Source organism: Lissotriton vulgaris, chromosome 11 (genome assembly GCF_964263255.1).
Source record: "Lissotriton vulgaris chromosome 11, aLisVul1.2, whole genome shotgun sequence".
Lineage (NCBI taxonomy): Eukaryota > Metazoa > Chordata > Amphibia > Caudata > Salamandridae > Lissotriton > Lissotriton vulgaris.
In genome coordinates, this window is record NC_141699.1 from 575,296,412 (window position 1) to 575,317,132 (window position 20,721).

Consider the following 20,721-nt stretch of genomic DNA (forward strand, 5'->3'; position numbering starts at 1 on the left):
CCCTGGACATTCATGTCTATGGTGTTTAGAATGCCTCTGCAGTCCTTGGGTGCAACTGTCTGCGTGCCCAAGGGGCTGAGGTGAGGTGACTGAGGCAGGTAGACAGAGGGATGGAGGCAGACTGAGGGAGGGAGGGAGTGCAACAGGGGGAGGGGGCGACAGGGGGAGTGGGCGACCGAGGGAGAGGGCAACAGAGGGAGTGGGCGACAGTGGTAGTGGGAGAGAGAGGGAGACAGGGATGGAGCAAGGTTGTTTGTGCATGCTTGCTCGCTGCACTGCCTTACTGTGCCACAAAATGTAGCTTCTCTGGAATGCCGGGCCCCGGGGGAAGCAGAGTCGCAGACTAGTCTTCCCCCGGGGTCTTTAGCGCAGGGGATAGGCCAGGTAGGGGAAGTGGAGGAGTCCGGGGGTGGGTATTTAGGCGCGGGAGAGGAAGGGAACTTACTCTTTCTGCGCCTGGCACCATCGGGAGGGAGATCAAAAGTTGGTTAGTTTAGGGCTAGTTATTCTTGGAGTGACCGTAGTGTCAGGTTTGGGTAGGAGTTCGTCCAGAGCTGTTTCACGCCAGCTGGGTATTTTTTTTATACAAGCCTGTAGCATGGTTTTTGGCGAGCTGTCGGGGGTATCCGCAATACAGGTCCGGGAGGCCTTGCTGTTGCTCGCGAGGGCCGGTCGGGAAGACCTTATCCAGCCGGGGGTTTTGGTCCAGGCCTGGGTTGGGGCCACCAGGGGCTCGCGCGCTGCCTCGGCCGGGGTTAAAGCTGCGGTGGTGGCCTGCCAGGATGATGAGCAGGACGCTGCGGGCCCAGATTGACGAACGGAGGGGGGGCGGAGTGCCCAAGGACCCGGCGCGAGGCTGGAAACGCAGGAGCCTGCCCCCGCGGGCCTTCCCTCTGCTTGAGTTTTTGCCTGTGGCCTCGCGGGCAGCCGTGAGGGCGGCGCCCCCGCGCTTCCGCCCCAAGGGCCTCTGCTGGTGCCGGCCGGCGCTACGCAGGGTGAGGGGCAGGCGGACAGCCTGTCTGGGCCTGCCCTGGAGCAGGCGGGAACACCGGGTGTGGGGGGGGCCCTGGGTTTTCCGGGCAGCCGGCTCTCAATGATCCTGGGGAGGATGTGCTTGGGGACGCCTTGCAAGAGTCTGAAGGGCTGGAAGAGGAGGCCCACATTAACCTGTCCACCGGCTCTAGGGCTGGCACACCGGCCATGGCAAGGCAGGGGGCTATGGGGGACCTGGGGGGCCGGAGTGGGACCCCCACTCTAGTTCCCATTGCCGGCCTGGTTGGGTTCCTGGTTTTCCGCAGGTGGGTTTCTTCCCCCAGGGGGCTGATTTTTTTGGCTACTGCCCGCACCCTCCCCCTCGGATCTGGGGTGCCGCTTCCTGGGAGGACAGGGCCCGGGGAGAGAGGATCTTGGAGCAGATTCTGGAGGTCAGGTGGGCCGAGGAGACACGGGCCAGGGTGGGGGCTGTGTGGGGCCATGAGGTTGAGGGCCCTCCCACCCCGACCTCTGAGGAGGAAAGGGAAGCGGAGAGGGAGGAGGAGTCTAGGAGGGTCAGGGCCAGGAAGGCAGTGCAGGTCCCGCCCCCCCAGGGGGGGTATGGCAGGTGTAGGGACGGCCAGGACAGCTTTGAGGCCCGATGGTGCTGGGGCCCACTCAGGTTTGAGCAACCTGAGGGTTGTGCGGGGATCCAAGCCGGCGGATGTCGGCAGAGCCCTGGGGTGCCTGGCGGGGCACAAGACGGCTCCAAGGCGCAAGACAGAAGCAGTAGGGCAGTCCGCAGCAGCTGTCCCTCCACCGAGGGCTCTGGCACCTGCAATGCGTGGCGGATCTGGAGTGTGTGGGCGGGGAGGTGTGCAGAAAGGTGTGAAACGTGCGTTGAAGGAGGTGGACAATGTGGGTGTGGATCTGGAACCAGTGCTTGAGTTGGATTATGGTGCCAAGAGTGATGAGCTGGAAGACGGGGAGGTGCGGGATGACTTGGAAGGCGTAGGCGGCGCAGCGGCCAACAGCAACCTTGGTGTGTTACAGGTCAAAATGGCAACAAAGACAAAGGCCGGATCGGCGGCAGTCCAGGTGACGGAGTCCAGAGGACGGCCCCGGGAGCGGACCTCAGCACTCACAGGTGAGGGTGCCTGGTGGGCAGCTTGGGAGGACGCCCGGGGGGGGGAAGGTTGGAAGAGGACTTGCAGGTCGGTGGGTGTGGGGGACGGTTCAGTGCGGGAGGCGGTGAGGCCATCGGGCAATCCACCCGGGGATGGTAAGGAGGTGGATGGCAAGTCGGTGACTTTGGGGGTGCAGACGGACAAAGGGGATGGTAAGGATGAGAAGGGAGTGAAGGTGCCTGAGAAGCTCCCATATATGGGGCTGGCAATGGCTCTGGGGTTGCATCTCTCGGAGAAAGTCAAGGAGCGGATCTGGAAACATGAGTTTGTCGATGTCTTAAAGTTACTCCATAGGGAGGTACAGGCAATGGAGGGGTCTAAAGAGGAGGAGTGGGAGCTGACGAGGTGCCCTAGGGTGCCGGTGACGATGGAGAATTGGACATCAGCTTTCATGATCTATGCCAGTGTTTATTGCCAGAAGTATTTGGACAGGGCGATTGCACTTTTAGAGTACATGGATATCATTCGCAAGGCACAGATGCAGTTTGGAGGTTTTGCTTGGTTAAGCTATGATGAGGATTTTAGAGCAAGGGTTAGCGCGAATGCCGAGATGTGTTGGGGGGAGGTGGATCAGGAGCTTTGGATGAAGTGGATGGCGTTGTCACACTCCACGGCGTCCACTCACATGGCCAGTGGCCTACCGGTGGTGTGTCGGTCTTTTCCGCCGCGTCCCGCACAAGGCGGGGCGGGGGGTGGAACAGTGTCCAGCACCATTGTCTTGGGGCAGCAGTCCAAGCAGGGGGGTTATTCCACGGGGGCCTGTTGGAGTTACAATAGGGGGTATTGTTCCAGGTATCCCTGTAAATTCAAGCACAAGTGCTAAAATAGCTGCGGGAAGCATGCCCTTACGCTGTGCCACACACTCGCCACCCCCTCGGAGCAATGGGGGAACACCAGGGGGCGGGGCCAACCTGGACCGAAGGGTGCCTACACCGGTTAGGGTGGAGGCGATGGCCCCGTGGCTCTCGTGCTACCCGGATCAGGAGGCTGCGGCGCGGCTCTTCTGGGGTTTCACTGAGGGCTTTAGGGTGGCCTACCAGGGTCCCAGGGAGCGCAGTTGGGCGGAGAATTAGAGATCTGCCCGAGCAGACGGCTGGTCCCAGCTGTTGCCTCACCATCCTGACTACATCTAGTCCCCTTTTTGTCACTGTCTGTAAGGAATAGACAAACCCCAAGAGCTGGCTGGCCTCCTGGATCAAACTGGGCAGGAGCATTGTCTTCTTGGAATTCTTCCCTTTGCTGGTGGCACTGGCGGTGTGGGGGGAGGAATTTCGAAATAGGTCAGTGCTCTTCCACGTCGACAATATGACGGTGGTGGGGCTGGTGAATCATCAGAGGGCAAGGGACCTGAGGGTGCTGCGACTGTTGTGGAGGTTCATGTTGGTGTGTCTGCAGTTGAATGTGGTGTTTCAGGCTAAGCATGTCCCTGGGGCGAATAATGACATTGAGGATGCTTTGTCTCGTTCGCAGTGGCAGCGTTTTCGACACCTGGCACCGGGAGCGGATACGTGCAAGACCGAGCTGCCGGCCGGCATCTGGGCCTTGGGGGAGTGAGGATGATTGGGCTGGTGGAAGGATCACTGGCTGCGACCACAAGGAGGACTTATCGTTTAGCATGGTCTGAATTTAGCACTTTCATGGGCTGGACGGTGGATGGGGTAGTGAGTGGGGAGTCAACTGTGGTACAGGGGCTGAGGAGTTACGTGTTGGCTTGCATGGATCGGGGTTTGACTGCGGCTACGATATCTGGAAAGGTGGCAGGGATATCGTTCTACTGTGTTTTGTTCCTGGGCTTTGACCCAACTAAGAATGTGATTCTGGCCAGAATGTTGCAGGGTTGGGGCAGGGAAAGTGGGGTGGGTGGGGGTAGGCTGAGAGAGGCGGTGACGTTTGAGTTGTTGGTCAGGCTGGTGGGGGTGTTGCTGGAATGCAGTTGTGACCTGGGTGAGGTGGGTCTTTTCCGCTTGTGCATGGTGTGGATGTTTTTCTGGGCGTTCCGGGTGTCTGAGCTTTTGGGTACGAGAAGTGGGGCTGGGAGGTTGTTTGCGGAGGTTCGTGTGGATGAGGGGCGCATGGGTATTTGGCTGCAATGCTCCAAGACGGATCAATTGGGCAGAGGCAAGTGGGTGTGGTTGAATGAGTCTGGCGTGGCGGTTTGCCCAGCGTTGGAATGGCGAACTTTCCTGGGGACAGGGGGGGTGCGTTGTGGGGAGATTTTTTGTCATGCATCTGGCGCAAGAGTGACGGCGGGCCAGTTGTTGGCCGTGTTGCGTAATGCCTTGAGGCGTTGGGGCATGGATGAGGCTGGATTTGGGAACCACTCTTTCCGGATTGGGGCTGCAACTGCGGCGGCAAGGTTGGGTTGGTCCAGGGATAGGATTAGGAGGATTGGGCGATGGAAGTTGCGCTGTTGTGAGAGGTATGTGAGGAAGTAGGATGGTCCCAGGCAGGATGTTGGTTGTTTTGGACTGTTTTTCTTGTTCTGACATCTTTTTCTTCGTAGGTTGCGTGGGTGGACCGGGCAGTAGGACAGTGACTTGGATTGTTGGCCACTCCTTCGTGCATTGGGCATCCAAATATGCGGAGCAGCAGGTTTACCGCTGTAACCTGGGACTGAAAGGACACTTGCACGAGGTACAATGGTGGGGCAGAAGTGGAATGCGATGGGTGGCACTACTGCCCGGGCTTGCAACAAGTGGTCCCACAGAGGGGATGGCCGGATTTGTTGATCATTCTTCTGGGGGAGAACGACCTAGTGCAACTGTCTGCATTGCCATTGTTACAACTCATGCAGCGGGACCAGGAGGTTTTGAAATGGAGGCTTGCGGGGACCTGCATTGCCTGGACGGAGTTGGTCCCCAGAAAAGTGTGGACAGAGGCTGTGAAGCATGGAGCCATGGAGAAGGCTCGGAGGTAGCTCAATAGGGCTGTGAGACTCTACTGTGCGGACAAGGACATTGAGGTTATTGCACATGGCGGGATACGACTGGAGGAGCGGTTAGTTTTCAGGGATGACGGGGTGCACTTGCCCCAGCTGGGCAATGCGTACTACATGATGGAGATGAGAGATGTGTTGAGCAAGTTGTGGAATGAGGCTATCTGGTGTCGCAGGGAGTGAATGGTGTGTGTGTGGTGGATAGGCAGCCCCGAGGGGGGTGGGCAGTGAACCACCCTACAGGGGGTTCACTGGTTGTCAGGATTTTAGATTTTAAGGGACAAGGGGGGCAAGAGCGGGCACACCCAACCCCCGGGCTGGGGGGAGTTCGTAGGGCGGATAGCAGCGTGAATGGCAAGACGCAAGGAGTGGGGCTGGATGACGAGTGATTGGGGGGCAAGAATCAAGCGTGGTTGGTGCCTCTAGGGCTTGGTGATGAAGCGGGACGAGTGAAATGAATGAGGGGGCAGTGTGAGTGGGGGTTTGTTGTTATTATTATGTTGCTGTTACTGTTATGTTCAGATTTGCAGTTCTGGTCTAATGAAATGGCCTTTTACGCTGACACTGCATCGTCTGTTTATTGCGCGAGGTGTGTCCACCACATGAAATTGTTTTGCAACTGTAGTATACTATGTAGTGTGATATTTCCCTAACCCTGTGCATTGGGCATGGTGCTTGGGTGTGTCCCTGGGACATATGGGATGGGAGTAGCCTCCTACCATCCACCTTCCATCCTTTGTGCCTCCCCCTTGCATCAATCCCCATGTTTTTTAGTCATGCTGGGACTCATGGCCACCCACCCCATGCTGCTGGGCACTGTTGTAAGTCCACCCCTGTCACTTGTTTTTATTGCACACTCACTAGGCTCGACGGCTCCTGCTATTCCTTGTACTCCCACCGGTGCCAGCAGCTGCATGACTTTTTGCTCCCAGGGATGGTATACAGTAGGTCTGCGGGGACCACCACCTCCAGTGTGGTGTGCAGCGGCGTAGTCCTGGTCCATCTTCCTCCTGACCATCCTCCGCAGATCGTACCACCTGCTCTGGCAATCTGCCCTGGTGCGCCTGATGGGTGCAACAGCATTTACCCGGTCTATGATCCTCTCCCACAGGCGAGTTTTTTCTGCCATGCTGGTCTGTCTGACCAATGTGCCAAACAGCTGTGGATCGACTCTGATGATTTCATCGGTAAGGATCTCCATCTCCAGGTTGGTGCACTTTGGATTATTGGGTGTGCCCATGGTGTGGTGTGTATGTGATTGAGGTGGTGATGGTGTGTATGGATGAGGGTGTGTGGTTGTGATTGTGAAGGGGGTGGTGTGGGTGTAGATGTGATAGGGTGTATGTGTGAAGGTACGTGGCTGCAATTGTTGGTGTGCTCTGAGTTTCTTTGCTATAATGGGTATGTTGCAAAGGATGATGGGTTGTATGTGTGGAGCCTTTTATAGGTGAAGATGTGGGTGTGGCTTATTTTGAATTGGTTGGGTGTGTCATATATGGGGTGGGTGTCAGTGTTGACCTCTGTTTAGCTGTGACCAGTTCATTCTTACTCAATGGTGTGTACACAGGAGACATGTTAGGTGTTGTTGTGGTGTTTTGGGTTTTGGCGTTGTGTGCCTGCGGTACTTGGGCGTGCGATCGAGTTGTACGGGCCGTTGGCGGCTCGGGTACGCTTGTTGGGGGGGTGTGCGTGCGGTACTTGGCTTTGCGATCGAGTTGTACGGGCCGTTGGCGGGTCGGGTGCTCGGGTACGCTTGTTGGAGGGGGTGCGTGCGGTACTTGGCCGTGCGATCGAGTTGTACGGGCCGTTGGCGGGTGGGGGGGCTCGGGTACGCTTGTTGGGGGGGTGTGCGTGTGGTACTTGGCTTTGCGATCGAGTTGTACGGGCCGTTGGGGGGGGGGCTCGGGTACGCTTGTTGGGGGTGTGTGCGTGCGGTACTTGTGCGTGCGTGCGAGTTGTACGGGCCGTTGGCGGGTCGGGTGCTCGGGTACGCTTGTTGGGGGGGTGTGCGTGCGGTACTTGGCCGTGCGATCGAGTTGTATGGGCCGTTGGCGGGGGGGCTCGGGTACGCTTGTTGGGGGGGTGTGCGTGCGGTACTTGGCCGTGCGATCGAGTTGTACGGGGCGTTGGCGGGGGGGGGCTCGGGTACGCTTGTTTGGGGGGTGTGCGTGCGGTACTTGTGCGTGCGTGCGAGTTGTACGGGCCGTTGGCGGGTCGGGTGCTCGGGTACGCTTGTTGGGGGGGTGTGCGTGCGGTACTTGGCCGTGCGATGGAGTTGTATGGGCCGTTGGCGGGGGGGGCTCGGGTACGCTTGTTGTGGGGGTGTGCGTGCGGTACTTGTGCGTGCGTGCGAGTTGTACGGGCCGTTGGTGGGGGGGCTCGGGTACGCTTGTTGGGGGGGGGTGCGTGCGGTACTTGTGCGTGCGTGTGAGTTGTATGGGCCGTTGGCGGGTCGGGGGCTCGCGTACGCTTGTTGGGGGGGTGTGCGTGTGGTACTTGGCCGTGCGATCCAGTCCGGGCCGTTGGGGGGGGGTCGCGGTCGCGTAGGCTCGCACGAGGGGTACACGTGTGGTATGTCTTGATTATGCTTGCTGTGAGGCATGGGATCCCGTACGAATCAATCTTCATGCGCGACTAATTTGGCCCGTACGAATCGCGTACAGGGTTCCCCAACTGGATCGTACTTGTGTGGTTGTACGGCAGGTTTACAAATCGTACGGTTACATTTCCGACGCAGAGTCGTACGGGGGCTTCGACTGTTGTTCGTACGGATGACTGATATTCGTACGGGAATATGCGCCAGAGGATCGTACTACGCAGGTCGGATGGTTTTTTACGAATCGTACGGATTCGGCTACGAATACGATGCGTACGGGGGATTTTTTTTACCGGATCGGAATCGACGCCTAACTGTATTGTATTGTATTGTTACTTGTATAGCGCATGGCTACCCGGAGGCATCCCAGCACTGCGCGGGGCTAAGGGGAGGGGGTCTGAGCTTTTATATGAACAGCCAGGTCCTCAACTGTTTTCGGAAGTTCAAATGGTTTGGTTCGCTCCGTAGATGCAGTGGGAGGGCATTCCATTGTCTGGAGGCATTGAGTGAGAAGAGGCTACCGCCACTTATGGCCTTCTTGATCCTGGGAATCGCCGCAACTGGGCAAATGTTTCATCTCATTAGTACCATTTACCACCTAAATACATCCATGTTTAAGCTACTTTAAGTGCATAGTTTATACAGTCTGATAATATGGCAATGTGGGCTGTATTTGGATAATTAGCAAAATGGCATCTTGGCAATATCTGTAACTGAGGGATAAACATGCTGCCCAAAAATGCAGGTCATATAATAGAACGTAGAATATTCTGTAACCTTTACTACCGCTCCCTATGGAGGACAACCCACCCAACGTATAACTCTTTACTGTGTCGATGGGGAACTCTTGAACACAAGTGTATCCATTGGTGAAGTAGATGTGCTTTTGGCAAGACTGAATGCTGAGTGGGCTGTCATATTGTTACAGCCCACTTCGCAAACTTCTTTGTTTTTCAGAAACAAGCCCACAATTCAAGGGTTTGTTTCTGAAAAATAAAAATGTCTCCTACCCACAGGGAGATTTTCCCCTACAAGTGGTGGGCAGTGTTCATTTTTCCTGCCAGGCATGGCAGACACTAAGAGTGGTCTGCCTCAGCAAATCCGCCCCAAGTAGGCAGACCTTCAGAGGTACTGACTGGAGCGTCATTTCAGTGGAATGACCTCTGCCTATAACTGTACCCCAGTGGACAATGGTCACACTTGCAGAACCCAGAGGCTCTTCCTTCCAGTTACTCGTACCACCCTTTCTTCGGGACGTGGAGTAACCAGACTTAACACGTGCTATTATAGGACACTCAGGATGTTGTGATGTCACTTCATGTTGTGATGTCACTTCCTGTCGTGATGTCACTTCCTGCCGTGATGTCACTTCCTGTCGTGATGTCACTTCCTGTGACCACGCCTACCTTGGAGAGTCCCCCCACTTCTTTTTTTAGGACTTGTGCCCCTAATCCATTTTGGGTAGGAAAAGACAATCATATTGGGATGAAAGAGGACCCTCGCTATCTGGGCAGGGATATTGTGCTACCTGAGCCCCTGTGACGCAGCACTAAAGACAGCTATGCCTCTTGCGCGAGGATCAATTGATGGATGTGTGCAAGTCAGCTTTATCAGCCGCACTGGGGGGTAGCAAAGCACGCTCACTTCCTGCCAATGGACAGCATCGCCCCAGAGCACCAAAGGGTTTGAAATCTGAGCTTTTGAAAGTCAAACAACACGGGAGGCGGGCGGACAGACAAACTGCGTGTGCACGACGGGCTGCAGCCTCGGAATGGTAACGTTTTAACTACCTATGCTGCGTACTTCCAGGAAGGAACAGGCATATGGCAAGACAAGGTCCGCGGGCCGCCAATGAAGGCCGGCCGGGCCGCCAGCGGCCCGCGGACCTTACTAGGAGTAGAGGAGTACGTCTCTGAACTGATAAAGCCAAGACGTAAGACGTTCCTCAGTCTGCTTCCTCATATGTAGTACGCCGCTGTGACTAATGACGTGGCTGTACCTAGCAACGAGGATACACATTTTTTTTTCATTATTTGCGCATGCATGTTGCCTGTTATAACGTATTTTGCTTAAGGAAAGCCTGCAATTTAACAGTAAAGGTGAAGTTTTCATTTGTTTTGTGTTTCCTTATTCTCTGCTACCGCATTAGCATTTATTACATAGTCATTTAGACAAGTCATTTAGTCAACAGTTGTGGAGCATATATATATATATTTTGAGTTATATGTATTTTATTTATTTCTTCCTCTTCCACAATTAACCTATTTTCTTTTCAAGATTTTAAAACACTCTACTGGGTCTAGTATTATAGATAAGATTATAACACAAGTCGTTTAGTGAACAGTTGTGCAGTATATATATATTGTTGAGTTATATATATTTTATTTATTTTTTCTCCTTCCACACTTAACTTCTTGTCTTTTCCGGATTTTGATACACTCTACTGGGTCTAATATTATAGATAAGTTTAAAACATGTGTGCTCAGGGTTATACATTGTCACCTCCACAGTATTTCTGGGCTGCAAGAAGTTCACCTTGCATGCCTTGAATTGAATGGAAGGCATATTTTTAAAATTACAGTGAGACCTTAGATGCTAATAGTAAGATGAAACCTGCAGAAAAGAAAGGCATATTTTTACATTTTTTGGGACCTGAAGGCCTCAAAGCTTTCAACCAGTTACCTAGGACAGAGAGTAGTGGTGCTATTAATTTTTTTATATAGCTATCTTTGACTTTAACAAGTTCTGTTCCCCAAATGTATGCATTGGTAACTCAAGATACACATTTTTCCAAAGAAAACACCTTGCGAATGAAACTGTCGATAATTATGTATCAGCACTTAAAACTCTGTCTCTAGATTGCAAATTTGGTACTCTGCAGGAAGATTTGATTAGGGACCAAGTTGTCATGCATGTTAATAACTCTACGATTCAGGAAAGATTATAGGTGAATGGTGATGAAAATCTTGAAAGTATTTTAGCTTTTGTACGGAAATCAGAAATGTTAAGTAGAAGTGTGCAGCAGGTTAAAGGCAATGAGACCAATACCAACAACACATTGTTTCAAAAATCAATTCAAAGCCAAGTAACAAAAACACTGAATTAAAAAAAAAGCAGATATTTAACCTGAGAGGAAAAATTGATGAAAACAAAGAAAATTGGAGGTGTTTCAGGTGCAACAGCAAATCTCATTTAGCGAATAGTAAATCTTGCCCTGCTTTAAAACAGAAATGTTCAAATTGTGGCATGATTGGCCATTTCACTTCTGCATGTAGGAGAAGCAAAAACAGTAAAAAGGTCAAGTGCATTGAACATAGTGACGAAAGTGAGGATTAAGAAAGTTCAAATTATTTAAGTCGTAATTCTTTTGTACTGAACATCAAAGATTCTAATCTCAAAAAACCTGTTTGTGAAATGACCATTGGTGGTGTAAACATGAATATGTATGCTGACTCAGGTTCTCCATATTCTAATATTAATGAGTCTGGAAATCACACTTTATTGACAGATTGGGGAAGGATTTGGAAAAAACAGACATCAATCCAGAAGGTTATTCTGGTGAAGGAATTGATATTCTTGGTTTCAGAACCTTGGTATTTAGATTTAAAAATCGTCAATGCACTGCTAAATTATACATTTCAAAGAAAGGTCCATCTGTTTTAAGTTGGTTTGGACAAGGGAAACTAGAAATTATTTGAAACCCAAATAGTCCAGATCCAGTAATTTTGGTTTATGAACAAAATGGAATTAGTTCTTCCATACTCAAAAAATTTCCTAAAGTATTCAAGACATGAATTGGCAAATTCGTAAATTTTAAACATGAAATCCGTGTAAAGGATAATGCATGTCCCAAGATACACAAAGCACGTAAAATTCCTATTGCAGTGCTTGAAGAAGTTAAGAGTGAACTTGATGCTTTGGTTAAGAGGGCATCATTGAAAAAATTGGGTCCTCAGAATGGGTTTCTCCCATTGTCGTTGCAAGGCGTGCTAATGGCAAGGTCAGACTTTGCATTGATCTACACCATTTGAATAATAATATTATCATAGACCAGTTTCCTTTACCTCGCATTTAAGAAATGTTAGCAACCATTGGTTGTTCAAAACATTTTTCAATGGTAGATTTATCTGCCGCTTACCACCAAATAGAATTACATGAGAAGAGCAAGAACCTCACTGCTTTTATCACCCCATTGTTTGTTTCAGGTATAATAGAATGCCTTTTGACTTAGCATCTGCCGCTGCTATTTTCCAATGTGTCATGCAGGACATTTTAGTGAATTGTAAACATGCAGTATGTTTTCAGAACCATGGGGCATATTACCAAGCAATAGCGATAATTATCGCTATTGCTTGGTTACAGACAAAAATTTACCGCTGAGCTGCGGCGATTTTTATGGCAGATAAACCTTGGTATTACCAAGGTTTTTCGCAAATGCGATAAAAATCGGCCGCAATGCATGAATATCGCTGGAAAGTCAGCGATATTCATGCATTACCGAGCTAATGCTCTTAGCCATGTTATCCACCTCCCATTGGATAACATGGCTAAGAACTGCTCAGGGCAGTGTTAGCTTTTGGAGATATTCGCGCTCAGCGCGAATATCTCCAAAAGTTGGTAATAGGAGATAGCGATGTTAGTGACTGTTTCCAGTAGCTAACATCTTGGCACGCCTACTTTGATTGTCATTAGTGATAAATATCACTGACATGCAAAGTGGGGCCCAAGATGGTCGCTATCTCCCACTAGCTGTAGCTAACTGGTGTTAGCGACAGCTAGGTATTAAGGAGATTATTTTATCTCCGCTTTCTTGGCTTTTAAAGCCAAAAAAGCAGAGATATACCCCCTTGATAATATGCCCCCATATTCTAGTATTTGGTGAGAGTCAACAAGAACATATTTCTGCTCTAGAGAATGTGCTTTGTTCCCTTAACGACCATCGTTTGACCATCAAGCATGCTAAATGCAAATTTGGAGTACATTCAGTAAAAAATCTTGGTCATGAATTGTGTGAAGAAAGTATTAAACCTAAACATGATTTATTTGAGACCATCAAATCAGCTCCACATAATTTATCTAAGGATGATGTTAGATCCTTTTTGGGTTTACCTGAATTTTTCGCTAAATATATCCCCAATTTTTATTGTCGCCCGCATATCATTAGACAACTGATCAAAAACAGGAATACATTTGCATGGTCTAATGACTTTGAAACAGAGTTCAAGGATGCAAAAAAGCAATTTGCTCTGCTACTGCCCTTTCTTGTTTTGATCCTTAATTCATGTGCATCATCACTACTGATGCTAGTTCAAAAGGGTTAGGGGCTGTGCTTGCACAAAAAAGTGAATCTGAGAAAGAATGCATTATTGCACATGCTTCTAGAGCACTTACTCCATCTGAAGAGAAATTTTCCACAATAGAAAGGGAAATTTTAGCCTGCGTATGGGCGTTAGAGCATTTTAGAGTGTTTATTTGGGGCAAAGAATGCCAAATTAGGAGCGACCACACACAATTGGTGCGTTTACTTACTAAAGAGGTTATGTTAAAGCTTTGGCACGTATTGCTTGCATGTCAATGCACTTACAAGATTTTATTTATACTATTATGTATGTTCCTGGAAAGATACTGTTGCTGCTGATTTTCTATCAAGAATGCCTTTGCCCATCAAGGAAGACCTTTATAATGAATGGGATGATTTACACATTGCCTTGGTAGACGATGAAGGTCCCATGCCTATTAATCAAACATTGTGGAGCAGAGAATTTGATGAGGATATGCCTTTGAAACAAGTTGCAAATTATATTTTAAGTGATTGGCCAAATAAAACGAACATTGGTTCAGAACTCAGGTGTTTCTGGGAAATTAGAGATGAACTATCTTGTAATAACAACATTATAAAAAGGAGTGACCGTGCTGTACCACCAAACAATTAAAGACGCACTATAGTTCTACAGGGCCGTGAAGGTCATAGCGGGATTGTAAGAACTAAACAGGCTGCAAAGAGTTTATATGGTGTTGCACCATTACAACGCAACTTTTACAACGCACTACTATTACATCGCAACTTTTGCAACGCAGGATCCATTACAATGCATGCCTTTACAACGCATGACATTACATAGCAGATGCTATTACAACGCATGCCATTACAACGTAAGTATAGGTAAGTATATAATTTTATTTTATATTTTATTTAACATTATTTAATTAATTTAATTAATTTTTAAATTAAATAAATATATTAAGTTATGTATTTAAAAAACAAAAATGTAATATATGTATTTAAGTGATATTAAAAAACAAGTATGTCTATAGGAGTATATGTTTTGGGGTACTGAGGTATATGTTTTAGGGTGTTTGGGTATTTTTAGGGTTCAGGGCTAGGTTTGGGTTATGGGGTACAGGGGTATTTTTAGGGTTCAGGGCTAGGTTTGGGTTATGGCGTACAGGGGTATTTTTAGGGTTCAGGGCTAGGTTTGGGTTATGGGGTACAGGGGGATTTTTAGGGTTCAGGGCTAGGTTTGGGTTTTGGGGTACAGAGGTATGTTTAGGGTTCAGGGCTAGGTTTGGGTTATGGGGTACAGGGGTATTTTTAGGGTTCAGGGCTAGGTTTGGGTTATGGGGTACAGGGGTATTTTTAGGGTTCAGGGCTAGGTTTGGGTTTTGGGGTACAGGGGTATTTTTAGGGTTCAGGGCTAGGTTTGGGCTATGGGGTACAGGGTTATTTTTAGGGTTCAGGGCTAGGTTTGGGTTTTGGGGTACAGGGGTATTTTTAGGGTTCAGGGCTAGGTTTGGGTTTTGGGGTACAGGGGTATTTTTAGGGTTCAGGGCTAGGTTTGGGTTAAGGGGTACAGGGGTATTTTTAGGGTTCAGTTTTTTTTAAAAAACCTCTTTAAATAAATTAAATTAATTAAATTAATGTAAATTATTTAAATTATATTAATTACACTTTTTAAATTAATTACATTAAATTAATTAAATTAAATTAATTAAAATAAATTAAATCAATTAAAATATATTAATTACAATATTTAAATAATTAAATTAAAATAATGAAATTAAAATAATTAAATTAAAGTAAATTAATTACATTATATTAATTACACTTTTTAAATTAATTAAATTAAATTAATTAAATTAAATAATTAAAGTAAAATTTACAATTTTATAATTAATTAAATAATTTAATTTAATTAATTAAATTAAATTATTTACATTTTTAAAATTAATTAAATTACATTTATAGATTTAAATTATTTAAATTAAATTAATTTCAATTTTAAAATTAATTACATTAAATTAATTAAATTAAAATAATATAATAAATTAATTAATTTTTTTTTTAAAAGATATACTTACCTATACTTACGTTGTAATGGCATGCGTTGTAATAGCATTTGCTATGTAATGACATGCGTTGTAAAGGCATGCATTGTAATGGATCCTGCGTTGTAAAAATCGCGTTGTAATGGTATGTGATGTAAAATAATGCGTTGTAACTCCATACACCTGTTTATATTGGTGGCCTGGGATGGATATGTTCATTGTACGCATTGTTAGAAACTATATTACCTGTGCCAACTCTGATAAGTCCCTGATTACTCTTAAGCCTAACATGGGTAGTCATGTAATTCCTGACAATCCGTGGGATAGCATTGCAATGGACATTATGGGTCTTGTAGGTTGTAATTCAAAATTTATTTTAGCAGCAATTGATGTTTTTCAAAATGGCCAGTCATAAAAATTTATGAAAGAATGAACACTGATTCTGTATTGACTTTTTTGGATGAGACCTTTACTGAGGAGGTCTACCAGTGAGGGTTATAACTGATAATGTTGTTCAATTTTCTTTCCAATAAAGCCAAAGAATATTTTAAAAGAATTGGTGTAATTCACGCCACCACTTCTTTATACAATCCCAACGACAATGGTGTTATAGAGAGGTTTAACAGGGTTCTCAAGAATGCTATACAAGCTGCAGGAGTAGAGAATGATAAATGGGACTTACAAGTTCACAAAACTGTATGGATGTACAGAACCACCATGAATTCTATGACTGGTTATTCACCTTTTGAGATCATGAGAGGGAGACTTCCCAGGAACAAAGGCTACTCCTTCATGGTTGGTCCCTTCAACTTCATCTAAGTTGGATTTAGGAAAAGTAAACGAAAACATTGAACACATCCATGTCATTAATAAAGAGTATTTTGGTAACAAAAAGGGTTCAAGGATTGATCCCTCTGTAGAAATTGGTATGCTCGTTAAGGTCAAGAAACTGTGGAAAGTTAAAAAAGGAGAAAGCCAATTTATGGGTCCTTTTGAAGTTATAGAGGTGTTAAAAAACAGACATCAATCCAGAGGGTTATTCTGGTGAAGGAATTGATATTCTTGGTTTCAGAACCTTGGTAGTTAGATTTAAAAATCGTCAATGCACTGCTAAATTATACATTTCAAAGAAAGGTCCATCTGTTTTAAGTTGGTTTGGACAAGGGAAACTAGAAATTATTTGAAACCCAAATAGTCCAGATCCAGTAATGTTGGTTTATGAACAAAATGGAATTAGTTCTTCCATACTCAAAAAAATTCCTAAAGTATTCAAGACATGAATTGGCAAATTTGTAAATTTTAAACATGAAATCCGTTTAAAAGATAATGCATGTCCCAAGATACACAAAGCACGTAACATTCCTATTGCAGTGCTTGAAGAAGTTAAGAGTGAACTTGATGCTTTGGTTAGGACGGCACCATTGAAAAAATTGGGTCCTCAGAATGGGTTTCTCCCATTGTCGTTGCAAGGCGTGCTAATGGCAAGGTCAGACTTTGCATTGATCTACACCATTTGAATAATAATATTATCATAGACCAGTTTCCTTTACCTCGCATTTAAGAAATGTTAGCAACCATTGGTTGTTCAAAACATTTTTCAATGGTAGATTTATCTGCCGCTTACCACCAAATAGAATTACATGAGAAGAGCAAGAACCTCACTGCTTTTATCACCCCATTGTTTGTTTCAGGTATAATAGAATGCCTTTTGACTTAGCATCTGCAGCTGCTATTTTCCAATGTGTCATGCAGGACATTTTAGTGAATTGTGAACATGCAGTATGTTTTCAGAACCATGGGGCATATTACCAAGCAATAGCGATAATTATCGCTATTGCTTGGTTACAGACAAAAATTTACCGCTGAGCTGCGGCGATTTTTATGGCAGATAAACCTTGGTATTACCAAGGTTTTTCGCAAATGCGATAAAAATCGGCCGCAATGCATGAATATCGCTGGAAAGTCAGCGATATTCATGCATTACCGAGCTAATGCTCTTAGCCATGTTATCCACCTCCCATTGGATAACATGGCTAAGAACTGCTCAGGGCAGTGTTAGCTTTTGGAGATAGCGATGTTAGTGACTGTTTCCAGTAGCTAACATCTTGGCACGCCTACTTTGATTGTCATTAGTGATAAATATCACTGACATGCAAAGTGGGGCCCAAGATGGTCGCTATCTCCTACTAGCTGTCGCTAACTGGTGTTAGCGACAGCTAGGTAATAGGGAGATTATTTTATCTCCGCTTTCTTGGCTTTTAAAGCCCAAAAAAGCAGAGATATACCCCCTTGATAATATGCCCCCATATTCTAGTATTTGGTGAGAGTCAACAAGAACATATTTCTGCTCTAGAGAATGTGCTTTGTTCCCTTAACGACCATCGTTTGACCATCCAGCATGCTAAATGCAAATTTGGAGTGCATTCAGTAAAAAATCTTGGTCATGAATTGTGTGAAGAAAGTATTAAACCTAAACATGATTTATTTGAGACCATCAAATCAGCTCCACATAATTTATCTAAGGATGATGTTAGATCCTTTTTGGGTTTACCTGAATTTTTCGCTAAATATATCCCCAATTTTTATTGTCGCACGTATATCATTAGACAACTGATCAAAAACAGGAATACATTTGCATGGTCTAATGACTGTGAAACAGAGTTCAAGGATGCAAAAAAGCAATTTGCTCTGCTACTGCCCTTTCTTGTTTTGATCCTTAATTCATGTGCATCATCACTACTGATGCTAGTTCAAAAGGGTTAGGGGCTGTGCTTGCACAAAAAAGTGAATCTGAGAAAGAATGCATTATTGCACATGCTTCTAGAGCATTTACTCCATCTGAAGAGAAATTTTCCACAATAGAAAGGGAAAGTTTAGCCTGCGTATGGGCGTTAGAGCATTTTAGAGTGTTTATTTGGGGCAAAGAATGCCAAATTAGGAGCGACCACACACGATTGGTGCGTTTACTTACGAAAGAGGTTATGTTATAGCTTTGGCACGTATTGCTTGCATGTCAATGCACTTACAAGATTTTATTTATACTATTATGTATGTTCCTGGAAAGGATACTGTTGCTGCTGATTTTCTATCAAGAATGCCTTTGCCCATCAAGGAAGACCTTTATAATGAATGGGATGATTTACACATTGCCTTGGTAGACGATGAAGGTCCCATGCCTATTAATCAAACATTGTGGAGCAGAGAATTTGATGAGGATATGCCTTTGAAACAAGTTGCAAATTATATTTTAAGTGAGTGGCCAAATAAAACGAACATTGGTTCAGAACTCAGGTGTTTCTGGGAAATTAGAGATGAACTATCTTGTAATAACAACATTATAAAAAGGGGTGACCGTGCTGTACCACCAAACAATTAAAGACGCACTATAGTTCTACAGGGCCGTGAAGGTCATAGCGGGATTGTAAGAACTAAACAGGCTGCAAAGAGTTTATATGGTGTTGCACCGTTACAACGCAACTTTTACAACGCACTACTATTACATCGCAACTTTTGCAACGCAGGATCCATTACAATGCATGCCTTTACAACGCATGACATTACATAGCAGATGCTATTACAACGCATGCCATTACAACGTAAGTATAGGTAAGTATATCATTTTATTTTATATTTTATTTAACATTATTTAATTAATTTAATTAATTTTTAAATTAAATAAATATATTAAGTTATGAATTTAAAAAAAATAAATTAAATATATTTATTTAAGTGATATTAAAAAACAAGTATGTCTATAGGAGTATATGTTTTGGGGTACTGAGGTATATGTTTTGGGGTGTTTGGGTATTTTTAGGGTTCAAGGCTAGGTTTGGGTTATGGGGTACAAGGGTATTTTTAGGGTTCAGGGCTAGGTTTGGGTTATGGGGTACAGGGGTATTTTTAGGGTTCAGGGCTAGGTTTGGGTTATGGGGTACAGGGGTATTCTTAGGGTTCAGGGCTAGGTTTGGGTTATGGGGTACAGGGGTATTTTTAGGGTTCAGGGCTAGGTTTGGGTTTTGTGGTACAGGGGTATTTTTAGGGTTCAGGGCTAGGTTTGGGTTATGGGGTACAGGGGTATTTTTAGGGTTCAGGGCTAGGTTTGGGTGTTGGGGTACAGGGGTATGTTTAGGGTTCAGGGCTAGGTTTGAGTTATGGGGTACAGGGGTAATTGTAGGGTTCAGGGCTAGGTTTGGGTTATGGGGTACAGGGGTATTTTTAGGGTTCAGGGCTAGGTTTGGGTTTTGGGGTACAGGGGTATTTTTAGGGTTCAGGGCTAGGTTTGGGTTATGGGGTACAGGGGTATTTTTAGGGTTCAGGACTAGGTTTGGGTTTTGGGGTACAGGGGTATTTTTAGGGTTGAGGGCTAGGTTTGGGTTTTGGGGTACAGGGGTATTTTTAGGGTTCAGGGCTAGGTTTGGGTTAAGGGGTACAGGGGTATTTTTAGGGTTCAGTATTTTAAAAAAAAACTCTTTAAATAAATTAAATTAATTAAATTAATTTAAATTATTTAAATTATATTAATTACACTTTTTAAATTAATTAAATTAAATTAATTAAATTAAATCAATTAAATTCTATTAATTACAATTTTTAAATTAATTAAATTAAATTAATTAAATTAAATTAATTAAATTAAATTAAATTATTAAATTATATTATTTACAATTTTTAAATTAATACAATTAAATTAATTAAATAAATATTTAAAATAAAAATTACAATTTTATAATTAATTAAATTAATTTAATTTAATTAATTAAATTAAATTATTTACATTTTTAAAATTAATTAAATTAAATTTATAGATTTAAATTATTTAAATTAAATTAATTTCAATTTTAAAATTAATTAAAAATAAATTAATTAAATTAAAATAATTAGATTAAATTAATTATTTTTTTTTAAAAAAGATATACTTACCGATACTTACGTTGTAATGGCATGTGTTGTAATAGCATTTGCTATGTAATGACATGCGTTGTAAAGGCATGCATTGTAATGGATCCTGCGTTGTAAAAATCGCGTTGTAATGGTATGCGATGTAAAATAATGCGTTGTAACGCCATACATCCGTTTATATTGGTGGCCTGGGATAGATATGTTCATTGTACGCATTGTTAGAAACTATATTACCTGTGCCAACTCTGATAAGTCCCTGATTACTCTTAAGCCTAACATGGGTAGTCATGTAATTCCTGACAATCCTTGGGATAGCATTGCAATGGACATTATGGGTCTTGTAGGTTGTAATTCAAAATTTATTTTAGCAGCAATTGATGTTTTTCAAAATGGCCAGTCATAAAAATTTATGAAAGAATGAACACTGATTCTGTATTGACTCTCTTGGATGAGACCTTTACTGAGGAGGTCTACCAGTGAGGCTTATAACTGATAATGTTGTTCAATTTTCTTTCCAATAAAGCCAAAGAATATTTTAAAAGAATTGGTGTAATTCACGCCACCACTTCTTTATACAATCCCAACGGCAATGGTGTTATAGAGAGGTTTAACAGGGTCCTCAAGAATGCTATACAAGCTGCAGGAGTAGAGAATGATAAATGGGACTTACAAGTTCACAAAACTGTATGGATGTACAGAACCACCATGAATTCTATGACTGGTTATTCACCTTTTAAGATCATGAGAGGGAGACTTCCCAGGAACAAAGGCTACTCCTTCATGGTTGGTCCCTTCAACTTCATCTA